Raw genomic sequence first — 15123 nt, 5'->3', positions numbered from 1 at the left:
CATTTACAGAACGTGAAAAACCAATGGCGTCTACATCTGAAGAACATGAAGAACCAGTGGCATCTATATCTGTAGAACGTGAAGAACCAGTGGCATCTGTGTCTACAGAACGTGAAGGACCAGTGGCATCTACATCTGCAGAACGTGAAGAACCAGTGGGATCTACATCTGTAGAACGTGACGAACCGTTGGCATCTACATCTGCAGGACGTGAAGAACCAGTGGCATCTACATCTACAGAACGTGGAGAACCAGTGGCATCTACATCTGCAGAACGTGAAGAACCAGTGGCATCTACATCTACGGAACGTGAGGGACCAGTGGCATCTACATCTACAGAACGTGAAGAACCAGTGGCGTCTACATCTACAGAACGTGAAGACCCAGTGACATCTACATCTAAAGAACGTGAAGAACCAGTGGCATCTACGTCTACAGAATGTGAAGGACCAGTGGCATCTACTTCTACAGAACGCGAAAAACCAGTGACATCTATATCTCCAGAACGTGAAGAACCAGTGGCATCTACATCTGTAGAACTTGACGAACCAGTGACATCTACATCTACAGAACGTGAAGAACCAGTGGCATATTCGTCTACAGAATGTGAAGGACCAGTGGCATCTACATCTACAGAACGTGAAGAACCAGTGGCATCTACATCTACAGAAAGTGAATAACCAGTGGCATCTACGTCTACCGAACGTGAAGGACTAGTGGCATCTGCGTCTACAGAATGTGACGAACCAGTGGCTTCTACATCTACAGAATGTGAAGAAGCAGTGGCATTTAAATCTACAGAACGTGAAGAACCAGTGGCATCTACATCTGTAGAACGTGATGAACCAGTGGCATCTACATCTACAGAACGTGAAGAACCAGTGGCATCTTCATCTACATAACGTGAAGAACGAGTGGCATATACATCTGCAGAACGTGAAAAACCAGTGGCATCTACATCTACAGAACGTAAAGAACCAGTGGCATCTTCGTCTACAGAACGTGAATAACCAGTGGCATCTACATCTACAGAACGTGAAGAACCAGTGACATCTACATCTAAAGAACGTGAAGAACCAGTGGCATCTACATCTGTAAAACGTGACGAACCAGTGGCATCTACATCTGCAAAACGTGAAGAACCAGTGGCATCTACATCTACAGAACGTGAAAAACCAGTGGCATCTACATCTGGAGAACGTGAAGAACCAGTGGCATCTACATCTGTAGAACGTGACGAACCAGTGGCATCTACATCTACAGAACGTGAATAACCAGTGGCATCTACATCTACAGAACGTGAAGAATCAGTGGCATCTACATCTGCAGAACGTGAAGAACCAGTAGCATCTACATCTGTAAAACGTGACGAACCAGTGGCATCTACATCTGCAAAACGTGAAGAACCAGTGGTATCTACATCTCCAGAACGTGAAGGACCAGTGGAATCTACATCTACAGAACGTGAAAAACCAGTGGAATCTGCATCGACAGAACGTGAAGGACCAGTGGCATCTACATTTACAGAACGTGAAAAACCAATGGCGTCTACATCTGAAGAACATGAAGAACCAGTGGCATCTATATCTGTAGAACGTGAAGAACCAGTGGCATCTGTGTCTACAGAACGTGAAGGACCAGTGGCATCTACATCTGCAGAACGTGAAGAACCAGTGGGATCTACATCTGTAGAACGTGACGAACCGTTGGCATCTACATCTGCAGGACGTGAAGAACCAGTGGCATCTACATCTACAGAACGTGGAGAACCAGTGGCATCTACATCTGCAGAACGTGAAGAACCAGTGGCATCTACATCTACGGAACGTGAGGGACCAGTGGCATCTACATCTACAGAACGTGAAGAACCAGTGGTGTCTACATCTACAGAACGTGAATACCCAGTGACATCTACATCTAAAGAACATGAAGAACCAGTGGCATCTACATCTACAGAAAGTGAAGAACCAGTGGCATCTACATCTAAAGAAAGTTAAGAACCAGTGGCATCTACGTCTACAGAACGTGAATGACCAGTGGCATCTGCGTCTACAGAATGTGAAGAACCAGTGGCATCTGCGTCTACAGAATGTAACGAACCAGTGGCTTATACATCTACAGAATGTGAAGAACCAGTGGCGTCTACATCTACAGAACGTGAAGAACCAGTGACATCTACATCTGCAGACCGTGAAGAACCAGTGGCATCTACATCTGTAGAACGTGAAGAACCAGTGGCATCTACATCTACAGAACGTGAAGAACCAGTGGCATCTACGTCTACAGAATGTGAAGGACCAGTGGCATCTACTTCTACAGAACGCGAAAAACCAGTGACAACTATATCTCCAGAACGTGAAGAACCAGTGGCATCAACATCTGTAGAACTTGACGAACCAGTGACATCTACATCTGTAGAACGTGAAGAACCAGTGGCATCTACATCTACAGAACGTGAAGAACCAGTGACATCTACATCTAAAGAACGTGAAGAACCAGTGGCATATTCGTCTACAGAATGTGAAGGATCAGTGGCATCTACAGCTACAGAACGTGAAGAACCAGTGGCATCTACATCTACAGAAAGTGAAGAACCAGTGGCATCTACATCTACAGAAAGTGAAGAACCAGTGGCATCTACATCTAAAGAAAGTGAAGAACCAGTGGCATCTACGTCTACAGAACGTGAATGACCAGTGGCATCTGCGTCTACAGAATGTGAAGAACCAGTGGCATCTGCGTATACAGAATGTAACGAACCAGTGGCTTCTACATCTACAGAATGTGAAGAACCAGTGGCGTCTACATCTACAGAACGTGAAGAAGCAGTGACATCTACATCTGCAGACCGTGAAGAACCAGTGGCATCTACATCTGTAGAACGTGAAGAACCAGTGGCATCTACATCTACAGAACGTGAAGAACCAGTGACATCTACATCTAAAGAACGTGAAGAACCAGTGGCATCTACGTCTACAGAATGTGAAGGACCAGTGGCATCTACTTCTACAGAACGCGAAAAACCAGTGACATCTATATCTCCAGAACGTGAAGAACCAGTGGCATCAACATCTGTAGAACTTGACGAACCAGTGACATCTACATCTACAGAACGTGAAGAACCAGTGGCATATTCGTCTACAGAATGTGAAGGATCAGTGGGATCTACAGCTACAGAACGTGAAGAACCAGTGGCATCTACATCTACAGAAAGTGAAGAACCAGTGGCATCTACATCTGCAGAACGTGAAGAACCAATGGCATATTCGTCTACAGAATGTGAAGGACCAGTGGCATCTACATCTACAGAACGTGAAGAACCAGTGGCATCTACATCTACAGAAAGTGAAGAACCAGTGGCATCTACATATAAAGAAAGTGAAGAACCAGTGGCATCTATGTCTACAGAACGTGAAGGACCAGTGGCATCTGCGTCTACAGAATGTGAAGAAGCAGTGGCATCTAAATCTACAGAAAGTGAAGAACCAGTGGCATCTACATCTGTAGAACGTGATGAACCAGTGGCATCTACATCTACAGAACGTGAAGAACCAGTGGCATCTTCATCTACATAACGTGAAGAACCAGTGGCATATACATCTGCAGAACGTGAAGACCCAGTGGCATTTACATCTACAGAACATGAACAACCAGTGGCATCTTCGTCTACAGAACGTGAAGGAACAGTGGCATCTACATCTGCAGAACGTGAAGAACCAGTGGCATCTACATCTACAGAACGTGAAGAACCAGTGGCATCTACATCTGCAGAACGTGAAGAATCAATGGCATATTTGTCTACAGAATGTGAAGGACCAGTGGCATCTACATCTACAGAACGTGAAGAACCAGTGGCATCTACATCTACAGAAAGTGAAGAACCAGTGGCATCTACATCTAAAGAAAGTGAAGAACCAGTGGCATCTACGTCTACAGAACGTGAATGACCAGTGGCATCTGCGTCTACAGAATGTGAAGGACCAGTGGCATCTACATCTACAGAACGTGAAGAACCAGTGGCATCTACATCTACAGAAAGTGAAGAACCAGTGGCATCTACATCTAAAGAAAGTTAAGAACCAGTGGCATCTACGTCTACAGAACGTGAATGACCAGTGGCATCTGCGTCTACAGAATGTGAAGAACCAGTGGCATCTGCGTCTACAGAATGTAACGAACCAGTGGCTTATACATCTACAGAATGTGAAGAACCAGTGGCGTCTACATCTACAGAACGTGAAGAACCAGTGACATCTACATCTGCAGACCGTGAAGAACCAGTGGCATCTACATCTGTAGAACGTGAAGAACCAGTGGCATCTACATCTACAGAACGTGAAGAACCAGTGGCATCTACGTCTACAGAATGTGAAGGACCAGTGGCATCTACTTCTACAGAACGCGAAAAACCAGTGACAACTATATCTCCAGAACGTGAAGAACCAGTGGCATCAACATCTGTAGAACTTGACGAACCAGTGACATCTACATCTACAGAACGTGAAGAACCAGTGGCATATTCGTCTACAGAATGTGAAGGATCAGTTGCATCTACAGCTACAGAACGTGAAGAACCAGTGGCATCTACATCTACAGAAAGTGAAGAACCAGTGGCATCTACATCTGCAGAACGTGAAGAACCAATGGCATATTCGTCTACAGAATGTGAAGGACCAGTGGCATCTACATCTACAGAACGTGAAGAACCAGTGGCATCTATATCTACAGAAAGTGAAGAACCAGTGGCATCTACATCTAAAGAAAGTGAAGAACCAGTGGCATCTACGTCTACAGAACGTGAAGGACCAGTGGCATCTGCGTCTACAGAATGTGAAGAAGCAGTGGCATCTAAATCTACAGAAAGTGAAGAACCAGTGGCATCTACATCTGTAGAACGTGATGAACCAGTGGCATCTACATCTACAGAACGTGAAGAACCAGTGGTATCTTCATCTACATAACGTGAAGAACCAGTGGCATATACATCTGCAGAACGTGAAGACCCAGTGGCATTTACATCTACAGAAAGTGAAGAACCAGTGGCATATTCGTCTACAGAATGTGAAGGATCAGTTGCATCTACAGCTACAGAACGTGAAGAACCAGTGGCATCTACATCTACAGAAAGTGAAGAACCAGTGGCATCTACATCTGCAGAACGTGAAGAACCAATGGCATATTCGTCTACAGAATGTGAAGGACCAGTGGCATCTACATCTACAGAACGTGAAGAACCAGTGGCATCTATATCTACAGAAAGTGAAGAACCAGTGGCATCTACATCTAAAGAAAGTGAAGAACCAGTGGCATCTACGTCTACAGAACGTGAAGGACCAGTGGCATCTGCGTCTACAGAATGTGAAGAAGCAGTGGCATCTAAATCTACAGAAAGTGAAGAACCAGTGGCATCTACATCTGTAGAACGTGATGAACCAGTGGCATCTACATCTACAGAACGTGAAGAACCAGTGGTATCTTCATCTACATAACGTGAAGAACCAGTGGCATATACATCTGCAGAACGTGAAGACCCAGTGGCATTTATATCTACAGAACATGAAGAACCAGTGGCATCTTCGTCTACAGAACGTGAAGGAACAGTGGCATCTACATCTGCAGAACATGAAGAACCAGTGGCATCTACATCTACAGAACGTGAAGAACCAGTGGCATCTACTTCTGCAGAACGTGAAGAACCAGTGACATCTACATCTACAGAACGTGAAAAACCAGTGGAATCTGCATCGACAGAACGTGAAGGACCAGTGGCATCTACATTTACAGAACGTGAAAAACCAATGGCGTCTACATCTGAAGAACATGAAGAACCAGTGGCATCTATATCTGTAGAACGTGAAGAACCAGTGGCATCTGTGTCTACAGAACGTGAAGGACCAGTGGCATCTACATCTGCAGAACGTGAAGAACCAGTGGGATCTACATCTGTAGAACGTGACGAACCGTTGGCATCTACATCTGCAGGACGTGAAGAACCAGTGGCATCTACATCTACAGAACGTGGAGAACCAGTGGCATCTACATCTGCAGAACGTGAAGAACCAGTGGCATCTACATCTACGGAACGTGAGGGACCAGTGGCATCTACATCTACAGAACGTGAAGAACCAGTGGCGTCTACATCTACAGAACGTGAAGACCCAGTGACATCTACATCTAAAGAACGTAAAGAACCAGTGGCATCTACGTCTACAGAATGTGAAGGACCAGTGGCATCTACTTCTACAGAACGCGAAAAACCAGTGACATCTATATCTCCAGAACGTGAAGAACCAGTGGCATCTACATCTGTAGAACTTGACGAACCAGTGACATCTACATCTACAGAACGTGAAGAACCAGTGGCATATTCGTCTACAGAATGTGAAGGACCAGTGGCATCTACATCTACAGAACGTGAAGAACCAGTGGCATCTACATCTACAGAAAGTGAATAACCAGTGGCATCTACGTCTACCGAACGTGAAGGACTAGTGGCATCTGCGTCTACAGAATGTGACGAACCAGTGGCTTCTACATCTACAGAATGTGAAGAAGCAGTGGCATTTAAATCTACAGAACGTGAAGAACCAGTGGCATCTACATCTGTAGAACGTGATGAACCAGTGGCATCTACATCTACAGAACGTGAAGAACCAGTGGCATCTTCATCTACATAACGTGAAGAACGAGTGGCATATACATCTGCAGAACGTGAAAAACCAGTGGCATCTACATCTACAGAACGTAAAGAACCAGTGGCATCTTCGTCTACAGAACGTGAATAACCAGTGGCATCTACATCTACAGAACGTGAAGAACCAGTGACATCTACATCTAAAGAACGTGAAGAACCAGTGGCATCTACATCTGTAAAACGTGACGAACCAGTGGCATCTACATCTGCAAAACGTGAAGAACCAGTGGCATCTACATCTACAGAACGTGAAAAACCAGTGGCATCTACATCTGGAGAACGTGAAGAACCAGTGGCATCTACATCTGTAGAACGTGACGAACCAGTGGCATCTACATCTACAGAACGTGAATAACCAGTGGCATCTACATCTACAGAACGTGAAGAATCAGTGGCATCTACATCTGCAGAACGTGAAGAACCAGTAGCATCTACATCTGTAAAACGTGACGAACCAGTGGCATCTACATCTGCAAAACGTGAAGAACCAGTGGTATCTACATCTCCAGAACGTGAAGGACCAGTGGAATCTACATCTACAGAACGTGAAAAACCAGTGGAATCTGCATCGACAGAACGTGAAGGACCAGTGGCATCTACATTTACAGAACGTGAAAAACCAATGGCGTCTACATCTGAAGAACATGAAGAACCAGTGGCATCTATATCTGTAGAACGTGAAGAACCAGTGGCATCTGTGTCTACAGAACGTGAAGGACCAGTGGCATCTACATCTGCAGAACGTGAAGAACCAGTGGGATCTACATCTGTAGAACGTGACGAACCGTTGGCATCTACATCTGCAGGACGTGAAGAACCAGTGGCATCTACATCTACAGAACGTGGAGAACCAGTGGCATCTACATCTGCAGAACGTGAAGAACCAGTGGCATCTACATCTACGGAACGTGAGGGACCAGTGGCATCTACATCTACAGAACGTGAAGAACCAGTGGTGTCTACATCTACAGAACGTGAATACCCAGTGACATCTACATCTAAAGAACATGAAGAACCAGTGGCATCTACATCTACAGAACGTGAAGAACCAGTGGCATCTACTTCTGCAGAACGTGAAGAACCAGTGACATCTACATCTACAGAACGTGAAAAACCAGTGGAATCTGCATCGACAGAACGTGAAGGACCAGTGGCATCTACATTTACAGAACGTGAAAAACCAATGGCGTCTACATCTGAAGAACATGAAGAACCAGTGGCATCTATATCTGTAGAACGTGAAGAACCAGTGGCATCTGTGTCTACAGAACGTGAAGGACCAGTGGCATCTACATCTGCAGAACGTGAAGAACCAGTGGGATCTACATCTGTAGAACGTGACGAACCGTTGGCATCTACATCTGCAGGACGTGAAGAACCAGTGGCATCTACATCTACAGAACGTGGAGAACCAGTGGCATCTACATCTGCAGAACGTGAAGAACCAGTGGCATCTACATCTACGGAACGTGAGGGACCAGTGGCATCTACATCTACAGAACGTGAAGAACCAGTGGCGTCTACATCTACAGAACGTGAAGACCCAGTGACATCTACATCTAAAGAACGTGAAGAACCAGTGGCATCTACGTCTACAGAATGTGAAGGACCAGTGGCATCTACTTCTACAGAACGCGAAAAACCAGTGACATCTATATCTCCAGAACGTGAAGAACCAGTGGCATCTACATCTGTAGAACTTGACGAACCAGTGACATCTACATCTACAGAACGTGAAGAACCAGTGGCATATTCGTCTACAGAATGTGAAGGACCAGTGGCATCTACATCTACAGAACGTGAAGAACCAGTGGCATCTACATCTACAGAAAGTGAATAACCAGTGGCATCTACGTCTACCGAACGTGAAGGACTAGTGACATCTGCGTCTACAGAATGTGACGAACCAGTGGCTTCTACATCTACAGAATGTGAAGAAGCAGTGGCATTTAAATCTACAGAACGTGAAGAACCAGTGGCATCTACATCTGTAGAACGTGATGAACCAGTGGCATCTACATCTACAGAACGTGAAGAACCAGTGGCATCTTCATCTACATAACGTGAAGAACGAGTGGCATATACATCTGCAGAACGTGAAAAACCAGTGGCATCTACATCTACAGAACGTAAAGAACCAGTGGCATCTTCGTCTACAGAACGTGAATAACCAGTGGCATCTACATCTACAGAACGTGAAGAACCAGTGACATCTACATCTAAAGAACGTGAAGAACCAGTGGCATCTACATCTGTAAAACGTGACGAACCAGTGGCATCTACATCTGCAAAACGTGAAGAACCAGTGGCATCTACATCTACAGAACGTGAAAAACCAGTGGCATCTACATCTGGAGAACGTGAAGAACCAGTGGCATCTACATCTGTAGAACGTGACGAACCAGTGGCATCTACATCTACAGAACGTGAATAACCAGTGGCATCTACATCTACAGAACGTGAAGAATCAGTGGCATCTACATCTGCAGAACGTGAAGAACCAGTAGCATCTACATCTGTAAAACGTGACGAACCAGTGGCATCTACATCTGCAAAACGTGAAGAACCAGTGGTATCTACATCTCCAGAACGTGAAGGACCAGTGGAATCTACATCTACAGAACGTGAAAAACCAGTGGAATCTGCATCGACAGAACGTGAAGGACCAGTGGCATCTACATTTACAGAACGTGAAAAACCAATGGCGTCTACATCTGAAGAACATGAAGAACCAGTGGCATCTATATCTGTAGAACGTGAAGAACCAGTGGCATCTGTGTCTACAGAACGTGAAGGACCAGTGGCATCTACATCTGCAGAACGTGAAGAACCAGTGGGATCTACATCTGTAGAACGTGACGAACCGTTGGCATCTACATCTGCAGGACGTGAAGAACCAGTGGCATCTACATCTACAGAACGTGGAGAACCAGTGGCATCTACATCTGCAGAACGTGAAGAACCAGTGGCATCTACATCTACGGAACGTGAGGGACCAGTGGCATCTACATCTACAGAACGTGAAGAACCAGTGGCATCTACATCTACAGAAAGTGAATAACCAGTGGCATCTACGTCTACCGAACGTGAAGGACTAGTGGCATCTGCGTCTACAGAATGTGACGAACCAGTGGCTTCTACATCTACAGAATGTGAAGAAGCAGTGGCATTTAAATCTACAGAACGTGAAGAACCAGTGGCATCTACATCTGTAGAACGTGATGAACCAGTGGCATCTACATCTACAGAACGTGAAGAACCAGTGGCATCTTCATCTACATAACGTGAAGAACCAGTGGCATATACATCTGCAGAACGTGAAAAACCAGTGGCATCTACATCTACAGAACGTAAAGAACCAGTGGCATCTTCGTCTACAGAACGTGAATAACCAGTGGCATCTACATCTACAGAACGTGAAGAACCAGTGACATCTACATCTAAAGAACGTGAAGAACCAGTGGCATCTACATCTGCAAAACGTGAAGAACCAGTGGGATCTACATCTACAGAACGTGAAGAACCAGTGGCATCTACATCTGGAGAACGTGAAGAACCAGTGGCATCTACATCTGTAGAACGTGACGAACCAGTGGCATCTACATCTACAGAACGTGAATAACCAGTGGCATCTACATCTACAGAACGTGAAGAACCAGTGGCATCTACATCTGCAGAACGTGAAGAACCAGTAGCATCTACATCTGTAAAACGTGACGAACCAGTGGCATCTACATCTGCAAAACGTGAAGAACCAGTGGTATCTACATCTGCAGAACGTGAAGGACCAGTGGAATCTACATCTACAGAACGTGAAGAACCAGTGGCATCTACATCTGCAGAACGTTAAGAACCAGTGGCATCTACATCTGTAGAACGTGACGAACCGTTGGCATCTACATCTGCAGAACGTGAATAACCAGTGGCATCTACATCTACAGAACTTGGAGAACCAGTGGCATCCACATCTGAAGAACGTGAAGAACCAGTGGCATCTACATCTACGGAACGTGAGGGACCAGTGGCATCTACATCTACAGAACGTGAAGAACCAGTGGCGTCTACATCTACAGAACGTGAAGAACCAGTGACATCTACATCTAAAGAACGTGAAGAACCAGTGGCATCTACGTCTACAGAATGTGAAGGACCAGTGGCATCTACTTCTACAGAACACGAAAAACCAGTGACATCTATATCTCCAGAACGTGAAGAACCAGTGGCATCTACATCTGTAGAACTTGACGAACCAGTGACATCTACAGAACGTGAAGAACCAGTGGCATATTCGTCTACAGAATGTGAAGGACCAGTGGCATCTACAACTACAGAATGTGAAGGACCAGTGGCATCTACGTCTACAGAAAGTGTAGAACCAGTGGCATCTACGTCTACAGAACGTGAAGGACTAGTGGCATCTGCGTCTACAGAATGTGACGAACCAGTGGCTTCTACATCTACAGAATGTGAAGAAGCAGTGGCATTTAAATCTACAGAACGTGAATAACCAGTGGCATCTACATCTGTAGAACGTGATGAACCAGTGGCATTTACATCTACAGAACGTGAATAACCAGTGGCATCTTCATCTACATAACGTGAAGAACCAGTGGCATATACATCTGCAGAACGTGAAAAACCAGTGGCATCTACATCTACAGAACGTGAAGAACCAGTGGCATCTTCGTCTACAGAACGTGAATAACCAGTGGCATCTACATCTACAGAACTTGAAGAACCAGTGGCATCTACATCTGCAGAACGTGAAGAACCAGTGGCATCTACATCTGTAAAACGTGACGAACCAGTGGCATCTACATCTGAAAAACGTGAAGAACCAGTGACATCTACATCTACAGAACGTGAAGAACCAGTGGCATCTACATCTGCAGAACGTGAAGAACCAGTGGCATCTACATCTGTATAACGTGACGAACCAGTGGCATCTACATCTACAGAACGTGAATAACCAGTGGCATCTACATCTACAGAACGGGAAGAACCAGTGGCATCTACATCTGCATAACGTGAAGAACCAGTAGCATCTACATCTGTAAAACGTGACGAACCAGTGGCATCTACATCTGCAAAACGTGAAGAACCAGTGGTATCTACATCTCCAGAACGTGAAGAACCAGTGGCGTCTACATCTACAGAACGTGAAGAACCAGTGACATCTACATTTAAAGAACGTGAAGAACCAGTGGCATCGACGTCTACAGAATGTGAAGGACCAGTGGCATCTACATCTACAGAACGCGAAAAACCAGTGACATCTATATCTCCAGAACGTGAAGAACCAGTGGCATCTACATCTGTAGAACTTGATGAACCTGTGACATCTACATCTGCAGAACGTGAAGAATCAATGGCATATTCGTCTACAGAATGTGAAGGACCAGTGGCATCTACATCTAAAGAACGTGAAGAACCAGTGGCATCTACATCTACAGAAAGTGAAGAACCAGTGGCATCTACATCTACAGAAAGTGAAGAACCAGTGGCATCTACGTCTACAGAACGTGAAGGACCAGTGGCATCGGCGTCTACAGAATGTGAAGAACCAGTGGCATTGGCGTCTACAGAAAGTGACGAACCAGTGGCTTCTACATCTACAGAATGTGAAGAAGCAGTGGCATCTAAATCTACAGAACATGAAGAACCAGTGGCATCTACATCTGTAGAACGTGATGAACCAGTGGCGTCTACATCTACAGAACGTGAAGAACCAGTGGCATCTTCATCTACATAACGTGAAGAACCAGTGGCATATACATCTGCAGAACGTGAAAAACCAGTGGCATCTAAATCTACAGAACGTGAAGAACCAGTGGCATCTTCGTCTACAGAACGTGAAGGACCAGTGGCATCTACATCTGCAGAATGTGAAGAACCAGTGGCATCTACATCTTTCGAACGTGACGAACCAGTGGCATCTACATCTACAGAATGTGAAGGACCAGTGGCATCTACATCTACAGAACGCGAAAAACCAGTGACATCTATATCTCCAGAACGTGAAGAACCAGTGGCATCTACATCTGTAACCAGTGACATCTACATCTGCAGAACGTGAAGAAGCAATGGCATATTCGTCTCCAGAATGTGAAGGACCAGTGGCATCTACATCTACAGAACGTGAAGAACCAGTGGCATCTACATCTACAGAAAGTGAAGAACCAGTGGCATCTACATCAACAGAAAGTGAAGAACCAGTGGCATCTACATCTACAGAACGTGAAGAACCAGTGACATCTACAACTACAGAATGTGAAGAACCAGTGACATCTACATTTAAAGAACGTGAAGAACCAGTGGCATCGACGTCTACAGAATGTGAAGGACCAGTGGCATCTACATCTACAGAACGCGAAAAACCAGTGACATCTATATCTCCAGAACGTGAAGAACCAGTGGCATCTACATCTGTAGAACTTGATGAACCTGTGACATCTACATCTGCAGAACGTGAAGAATCAATGGCATATTCGTCTACAGAATGTGAAGGACCAGTGGCATCTACATCTAAAGAACGTGAAGAACCAGTGGCATCTACATCTACAGAAAGTGAAGAACCAGTGGCATCTACATCTACAGAAAGTGAAGAACCAGTGGCATCTACGTCTACAGAACGTGAAGGACCAGTGGCATCTGCGTCTACAGAATGTGAAGAACCAGTGGCATCTGCGTCTACAGAAAGTGACGAACCAGTGGCTTCTACATCTACAGAATGTGAAGAAGCAGTGGCATCTAAATCTACAGAACATGAAGAACCAGTGGCATCTACATCTGTAGAACGTGATGAACCAGTGGCGTCTACATCTACAGAACGTGAAGAACCAGTGGCATCTTCATCTACATAACGTGAAGAACCAGTGGCATATACATCTGCAGAACGTGAAAAACCAGTGGCATCTAAATCTACAGAACGTGAAGAACCAGTGGCATCTTCGTCTACAGAACGTGAAGGACCAGTGGCATCTACATCTGCAGAATGTGAAGAACCAGTGGCATCTACATCTTTCGAACGTGACGAACCAGTGGCATCTATATCTACAGAATGTGAAGGACCAGTGGCATCTACATCTACAGAACGCGAAAAACCAGTGACATCTATATCTCCAGAACGTGAAGAACCAGTGGCATCTACATCTGTAACCAGTGACATCTACATCTGCAGAACGTGAAGAAGCAATGGCATATTAGTCTCCAGAATGTGAAGGACCAGTGGCATCTACATCTACAGAACGTGAAGAACCAGTGGCATCTACATCTACAGAAAGTGAAGAACCAGTGGCATCTACATCAACAGAAAGTGAAGAACCAGTGGCATCTACATCTACAGAACGTGAAGAACCAGTGACATCTACAACTACAGAATGTGAAGAACAGTGGCATCTGCGTCTACAGAACGTGAAGAACCAGTGGCATCTACATCTACAGAACGTGAAGGACCAGTGGCATCTACATCTACAGAACGTGAAGGACCAGTGGCATCTACATCTACAGAACGTGAAGGACCAGTGGCATCTACATCTACAGAGCGTGAAGAACCAGTGGCATCTACATCTGGAGAACGTGAAGGACCAGTGGCATCTACATCTACAGAACGCGAAAAACCAGTGACATCTATATCTCCAGAACGTGAAGAACCAGTGGCATCTACATCTGTAACCAGTGACATCTACATCTGCAGAACGTGAAGAAGCAATGGCATATTCGTCTCCAGAATGTGAAGGACCAGTGGCATCTACATCTACAGAACGTGAAGAACCAGTGGCATCTACATCTACAGAAAGTGAAGAACCAGTGGCATCTACATCAACAGAAAGTGAAGAACCAGTGGCATCTACATCTACAGAACGTGAAGAACCAGTGACATCTACAACTACAGAATGTGAAGAACCAGTGACATCTACATTTAAAGAACGTGAAGAACCAGTGGCATCGACGTCTACAGAATGTGAAGGACCAGTGGCATCTACATCTACAGAACGCGAAAAACCAGTGACATCTATATCTCCAGAACGTGAAGAACCAGTGGCATCTACATCTGTAGAACTTGATGAACCTGTGACATCTACATCTGCAGAACGTGAAGAATCAATGGCATATTCGTCTACAGAATGTGAAGGACCAGTGGCATCTACATCTAAAGAACGTGAAGAACCAGTGGCATCTACATCTACAGAAAGTGAAGAACCAGTGGCATCTACATCTACAGAAAGTGAAGAACCAGTGGCATCTACGTCTACAGAACGTGAAGGACCAGTGGCATCTGCGTCTACAGAATGTGAAGAACCAGTGGCATCTGCGTCTACAGAAAGTGACGAACCAGTGGCTTCTACATCTACAGAATGTGAAGAAGCAGTGGCATCTAAATCTACAGAACATGAAGAACCAGTGGCATCTACATCTGTAGAACGTGA

At 45.1% G+C, this 15123-nt stretch overlaps 1 protein-coding gene across 2 annotated transcripts in view; it reads right to left on the bottom strand.

Annotated features, from left to right (window-relative positions):
- Positions 1-15123, bottom strand: part of LOC142922492 (dual specificity tyrosine-phosphorylation-regulated kinase 2-like) — a 97028-nt gene that overhangs the window by 69359 nt on the left and 12546 nt on the right. The window lies entirely within an intron of this gene.

Source organism: Petromyzon marinus, unplaced genomic scaffold (genome assembly GCF_048934315.1).
Source record: "Petromyzon marinus isolate PM22_M1 ecotype Great Lakes invasive population unplaced genomic scaffold, UKy_Petmar_22M1.pri1.0 PM_Scaffold_1, whole genome shotgun sequence".
In the NCBI taxonomy this organism is placed as follows: Eukaryota; Metazoa; Chordata; class Hyperoartia; order Petromyzontiformes; family Petromyzontidae; genus Petromyzon; species Petromyzon marinus.
Note: the sequence above shows the minus strand (reverse complement) of the source record. Positions and strands in the feature narration are given on the sequence as shown.